The sequence below is a fragment of the Anomalospiza imberbis genome, chromosome 1, assembly GCF_031753505.1.
Source record: "Anomalospiza imberbis isolate Cuckoo-Finch-1a 21T00152 chromosome 1, ASM3175350v1, whole genome shotgun sequence".
In the NCBI taxonomy this organism is placed as follows: Eukaryota; Metazoa; Chordata; class Aves; order Passeriformes; family Viduidae; genus Anomalospiza; species Anomalospiza imberbis.
Genome location: NC_089681.1, coordinates 146366663 through 146373107, shown reverse-complemented (window position 1 = coordinate 146373107; position 6445 = coordinate 146366663). Strand labels below are relative to the sequence as shown.

Below are 6445 nucleotides of genomic sequence, written 5' to 3'. Positions count from 1 at the left end.
AAGGAAGTCACGCTGGCACAAGCAGGAGAAGAATCACCCCCTCCTGCTGCTGAACAATAGCCCTGGTCCCCCAAACGCGATCGCCCCCTCCCACACGGGAGCAGTGCTCTTGGGTGGCAGCACGGCCGAGTGGCTGCGGTGTTGGAGCAGCCAAGGCCCCACACGCCAGCCTGGGTTTGGGAAGCGAGGTTGCATCCGTGGAGCAGAGCCAGTTCAGGAGGAGGGGGCAGAGGATTCACCTCCAGCTTCTGGATTTCCTTTGTTCCTCTTCTCAAACAAATCCCCTGCACACGCAGGGACGGAGGTGGGGAAAGGGCGGTCGTCCCGAAAGGAGATGAGCAGCAGCACACGCTGCAGCTCGCTGACAGCACGCTGAGCCGCAAGCCACTTTTTACACCCTTTTCAATAAATATTAGCTGGAGGGGGCTCTGCTTTTCCCACTCTCCTGCCAGCATGGCCTCTTATTGTTTACTCTCCCCCAGCAGTCCAGGCGTTCTTGTTAATGTGCTGTGATTGAGTACTTGGGAGAGGATGGGGTTTGGAGTTCGCTCCCGGCTCCCTTTGGAGAGCTGTTTACTCTTCGGTGGTGCCCGTGGCCCGCTGAAGACAGCGCTCCTTCCCTCGCCCCTGCTGCGTCCATCTGCTTTGTCTGCCTGTTTTCCTGCTGCCACCGGCAGGCAGCTGGCCTGCGCATTTCAGCTGGCTGTTCCTAAACCCCTGGAGGAAAAAATAAAATTAACCCCGTAAGGAAGGAGGCTGGGAAGAATGGGGAGGAAGGAGAGAGAGGAGCAGCTCTGCTGCCCAGCACTGCTCCCCTTCCACAGCTGCCTGCAAGGACTGGTGCCAGCACAGGGCTGAGCCTCAGCTGACATCAGGATGCTGCTGGCACCAGGTGAGGATTTGGCTGGGGTTTTTTGTCTTGTTTTGCATTTTCTACCTCCAGGAAACAGCATGCAAGCACGAGGTTTTGGCTCTTTGTGGGTCCTGATGCCGCTGCCTCGCAGCAGAGGGTTTCAGACTCCATTTCTCCTGGTCTTGCTGTCGTGCTGTGGGTCTCTGCTGATTCCCTGGCTGAAGACAGCCCTCAGCCACACCTGACAGTCCAGGTCACCAGCAGGCACATTCCCCATCCTTCCCCCACAAGAACCCAAAACAAGAACATGACAATCAGACGCCATGGGGCCAGGGCTGCTCCCACACATTGTCACCTCCACTGTGCTTCTGTCAATTCCCTACCAAAATCCTTCACATTGGGGCAACCAATTTGGTCTCAGGGACCCCAAAGATTTTTCAGGAGAGCTATGACCAGAGTTAGTCAGTGCAAGCCATGGGGTGGCAGTCTGTGAGAACAGAGATATCCTGATTGATGCCTTTTTAAAGTCTGTTTCTGCATCCCCCTGGAAACCAGACCCTTGGAGTTCAAGTGAGGGCCACGGTGTCTCTATGGTTTGCGGCATCACTGGACACACCAGGGCTCCCCAGTGTCTCAAGGACTGTGCTCTGCCAGCAGCTGCAGAGGTAGGCTTCTGACCCATGGGGACATTTTGTGGCAGAGCCAAAGATCACATGGAGTCACTGACTGCATGCTGACCCTACAGGGAAGATAGGAGACATCTGGCATAAAGATGGAGCAGTGCCTGGAGAGCCCAGTGAGGGTTCTGACTTTTGGGTACTACAAGGGGCCAGGCTTTCAGCTTGTCTTTCATCAGAGCCCCTGCCACCAGAGTACCCAAAACTCTTCAGTCTATCCCAAAACCCTCTCAAACACAGCTCATTTCTGCACAGTCTGACCTGATCTGGGAAGTATTTAACCACTAAAAGGTAGAACTGATAAGCGAGCTAACATGATAACCTGCTGGGTGCCCACAGGCAGGTGCAAATACATACCTGTGTCCACACTCCCACCAGGCAAACACGGCAGCTCCGGGCATAAATACACGTGTGACACATACAGAAATCCCCACAGTACTCTCCAGCTGAGGGTTACTCACACACAGCTTTCCCCACATCTCCCTCCTCAAGCTCTGAATGGCAACTGGGGCCATTCACAGCCTGCATTAGACCTCCCTCAGCTCTGCAGACAAACGAGGTCTGCTCCTCTTTGCACACAACACTCCCAGCTAACAGGAAAAGCAAGTGGAACCAGAAGTTAGCTACAGTTGTCAAGCCAATATTATATGCTGGGGAAACCAGCAGAAGTTGCAAATCTCCAGGGAAAACTGTAAGCCCTCTTGCCCACAGACTCCTATAGATAAGTAGGTATCCAGGATTGAGCATCCCCCAGGAACCTCAGCTACTAAGTCTGCTCCCTGGGGAGTCTTCAAAGCACGTTTTCTTCTCCTTCACACCCTAAACGTGTGGGAGGCAGCGGTTTTAGTCCCTGCTCAGCCACACCTCTGCTGCTCCAGGAGCCAGCCCTGGCAGGGGCTGTGCTTGGCACAGGTAAAGCAGATGCCAGGTGCACATCAGCAGGGAATTGCACCTCAGGATCTCACATGTGCTTGCTGGAGCTGCAACCAAAACCCCTGCAAGACATGCCCTCCCACTCCCCATCCATCTCTGCAGCAGCAGCTGGGAGAGCAAAGCTGCATCGCCTGTCTGGCACATTTGCCCTCATATCCCTCTCTCCAGGTGTGCACAGCTTTTTTAAACATTAAAGAGAGATGCTCCGGTGCCTCCAAAAGAAAATAGATACCCCTCGTTGTTTGAGATTATAGTCATAAAAGTCAAAGTCTCTGTAAATAATAATTTCATGGATGTTCTGCTGTTGGTCTGGGTCCATTAGAGACACTTCTTTTTCTTACCTTCATTTCCTCTCTGTTCTTCCAAGTAATAGGCTTTGCTGGTGCTGATTCCATGCTGCTGCCCCTTGAAAATAGATGTAGGTGAGAGAGGATGAAGATGTTCACTCTCCAAAGCCTTTGACTGTACAGCAAGGAGAGAAAATACCACCTGCTACCTGATAGCGACTAATTTCCTACTTGGAAAAATGGTTGCTAAACATCTGGCCTGGCAGCTGACTTCCAGCAGAGCTGTAGGAGGCAGCAGAATATGCTGGACTGGAGACCCTGGCCACAGTTCAGCAGTACCAGGCTGCCCACGGCGATAGCAACAACAACAAAAAACTGATTTATCTTAAGCCTCTGGTTACCAGAATCCTCTGCAAATAACATGCAGGGAGAACAACAGGGCCTGTATGTAGAGGAACACAGCACCACAATGAGGATTTTACGCAATCAGGACCTCAAGCAGAGCTGATGGAGTTTAGCCCCATCCCACTACCAGGTGCAGGTGCCTGGATCTTCCAATATTACCCCAAAGCTAACATAGTAATAGCCACTCATACCCTGACTGCAGTGCAGTAACTCCTGACCTGATGAGAAGGTGCCCTGAATTTTCCTTTTTCTCTCCAGAGCCCTTTGAGTGCTAACAAGTTAGCAGTGTTACTGGTTCCCTTCCAGGATGGCATTTGGAGTCCTACTTCCACCCCAGGCTCTATTGAGGCTGTTTCTGGGAGCCCTGGCCAGTCTGATCCCAAATACCAAAGGGCAGCCAAGTACCCCAGGATCTGTGAGCCGTGTTAGTGAAATAACCTTGAAAGAAAATACACCTTTTGCATTCTGGGGAGTCCACCACATCTTCAAAAGTGAGTCCAAAACTTAGCTATGGGATCTTGCGCACAAGAGAGCTGGAAGTGGACCTGGATGCTAGAACTCTTTCTTCCTGGAAAGGAAGAAAGGAGAGGAAGGAGGAAAGGAGAGAAAGGAAGGAAAGGAGAGAAACTTCAGTTTTGAAATGGTGTGGAAATGTCCAGGGAGCAGAAGCACCAGCGGTGAAGGGAAAGCCTCAGGGTAGAGCTGCTGTGCAGGGCAGTGTGTATTTTGCAATGTGGCGTCATGCTGAGAAATGAATTATCTTGAATTATGAATCATTTCTGGTAAGCAGATACTTTAGGAGAGAGCGAAGATAATGGAGCCCTGTGCATGGCCACAGAAGAATGACAGCGAGAGGACATCTTGGAGCTCAGCCTCCTGCTTTTGCTCCTTCTTCTAAGGCACGCATCAGAACAAGAGATGTAAACTCCATCCCAACTGCAGAGACTGAGCTGATTTTGCTCATTTCTTTAGTAGTTGGGTGAAACTGAATAAGCTTTTTTAGCAGTCTGGCAACAGAGACTTGGCATTGTCATCATGAAGCATGAGAAAAACCATGAGCCAGGTTTGGAAATTGTGAGATTGGCTTGAAAAGCAGAAGATCTTTTATTATTATTATTTTTGCATCTGTTTAGAAACAATGCACATTCTTTGTCTTCGGCTACAGTTCACTGAAATGTCAGGGTCTGGCTTTTAAGGAAATCTATCTTTTTCAGCCAGAAGGAATAAGAACATTTTTTTTCTCATTAGTGATTGTTGTGCAGTTGTATGACACTGAACTCCAGGCTTTGGGGCGGGGGCAGAAAGCTCCCAGCACCTTTCACGGGGCTTGCTGTCAAATTAATCAGTGAATTGGCTGGTCATTGACATGCATATAAATGCAGGCCTGACTCGTGCTCCCACTGTGCATGTCCACTCATAGAGTTCACCTCCCATGCTGCACAACTAACATGAGCCAAAAGCAGCCCCTCAACTGCCAGAACAAGAGACAGCAGATGTAAAATTTGGGGTCTGCCTTCTCATTTGTCTTCAGCTCTCACTAAGCAAAGTTATCCCCCTGCCCACTCCAAATTTCTAGGGTTTGACTTGAGCCTTTGGACATAAGTACACAGTCAGGGTGTTCAAGTATCAAACACTAGGTGGTAAAACCTTTCTGTTTTGAGATAAGTCTCATGGCTTAGAGTTCTCATGATGAAATGCAAAGAATTAACCCCAAACATTTTTCTGCATGAGGAAAGCCTATCCCCTGGTGCCTCCTCCTGCATGTCTGGTGCAAGCAAGACTGGAATCAGGCCATTTATCAAAGAAATGGGCAGTTTCCCCCCAGTACTGCAGTGGAAAAATGGCCATCAGTTTGCATTAAAAAGAAACCAAAAACTTGGTACAAAGCACTCAGCCATGGAAATGTTCTTATGTGGCTCCCAGGATCCCTTTCTCTCCGTCAGAATTCACATGAAAAGCCCTCTCGCTGCTTTCCGTGTCAGCATTAACTCTTCCAAAATGATTGGCATCAAAGGTAGCAAACACTCCCTGCTGACAAAAGCCCCCCTCTGCCTGCCTGCAGCAGCCCCCCGCCCACCACCGCCCCTGTCCCCAGCGCTGACAGGTCCCATTGTGCCGCTGTCCCACAGCAGCTGCACAGGGAACAAAGACATCAAGGCACAGGGGCCGGGGCTTGTTGGAGTTGTGGGAGGAAACACAAGCAAAGGAGAAAAGTGAGGCTGAAGAGAAGGGATCAACAGTTGGTGACTTAGCAGCGCGCTCGGAACACACGAGAGGCAGCTAAAACCTAAAGGTTTTCTGCAAATGTACCTGCACAGGCATTTCTGCCTCTCATTATCCACCGCTCTGGCTTCCAACAGCACCGGAATCACTCAGCTAATTGCACTGTAAAGGTAACAGTCTATGAAATTTTTAATGGAGCAGATTGCACTCATCATTTTCTTTTCCCCTCTGTGGTTCAATATACCTCAATATCTTTTCTCTCTTCCAGCATTTGATTCAGGATGACAGTGGATTTATACATTGCCATTCTCCTCGCCATAAAGCCTGAACTGCAAGACAGGTCATTTTTCCACCTGGATCCAGGCAGCTGAGGACCACAGCTGGATGATCAGACGTTCTGAGGAACATTTGAAAACACATCCTCACCACCAAATCACCAATAGATGCATGGAGCAATCACTTATCAGCAGTAACAGAGCTTGGGCATCCCTCTGCTGTGGCATAGCACAGGGTGAAGACAGAAGGCAGTGATCCTTGCTCAGGAAGACATGGCTGCTGGGCTTCTACTGCTCCTCCAGGGAAAATAGAACTGGTAAAAGGAAAAGGAGAAAATATTTGAAGAGTTAATGCCTGGGATGGAAGTAAAGCAGTATTTAAAGCAGGATGAGGGTAAATTCTAAAGGCAATGTAGACCACTGTGATAGAATGCAGCAATAAGAGTACTAGTGGGGGCCAAACTCAAGGGAAGACTGTAGCATCTTTCTGCAGAGCATTTAGGTCCAAAACTGCCACATCTCACATCCACTGCCAGCCCCCAAAGCTGACAACAGCCATTGGCTGGTGGGTGGCTGCACCTCTTGAGCAGAAATGATTCCTCCTGTGCTGATGCTAATATCCAAGGAAGCACGAGACATCCAGCTACAATCAGATCCTACAGACCCATCTTACCCACCCTTATCCTCAATCCCATGAAGTGCCACCTTCATGGGATCGAGGATATAAGCATCCGTCTTCTTTCTGGGTTCACCACTCATCCAGGATCCAGGCATGCCATTGCCTGAGCTGCC

General features: G+C 49.9%; 1 long non-coding RNA gene across 1 annotated transcript; it reads right to left on the bottom strand.

Moving 5' to 3' along the window:
• Positions 1-412: 412 nt before the first annotated feature.
• LOC137463802 (uncharacterized) lies at positions 413-3047 on the bottom strand. Its single transcript, XR_010993978.1, has 2 exons — positions 2805-3047; positions 413-717 (listed from the first exon to the last, which is right to left on the bottom strand). It is a non-coding gene; the product is annotated as an uncharacterized lncRNA (long non-coding RNA).
• Between the last annotated feature and the right edge of the window lie 3398 nt (positions 3048-6445).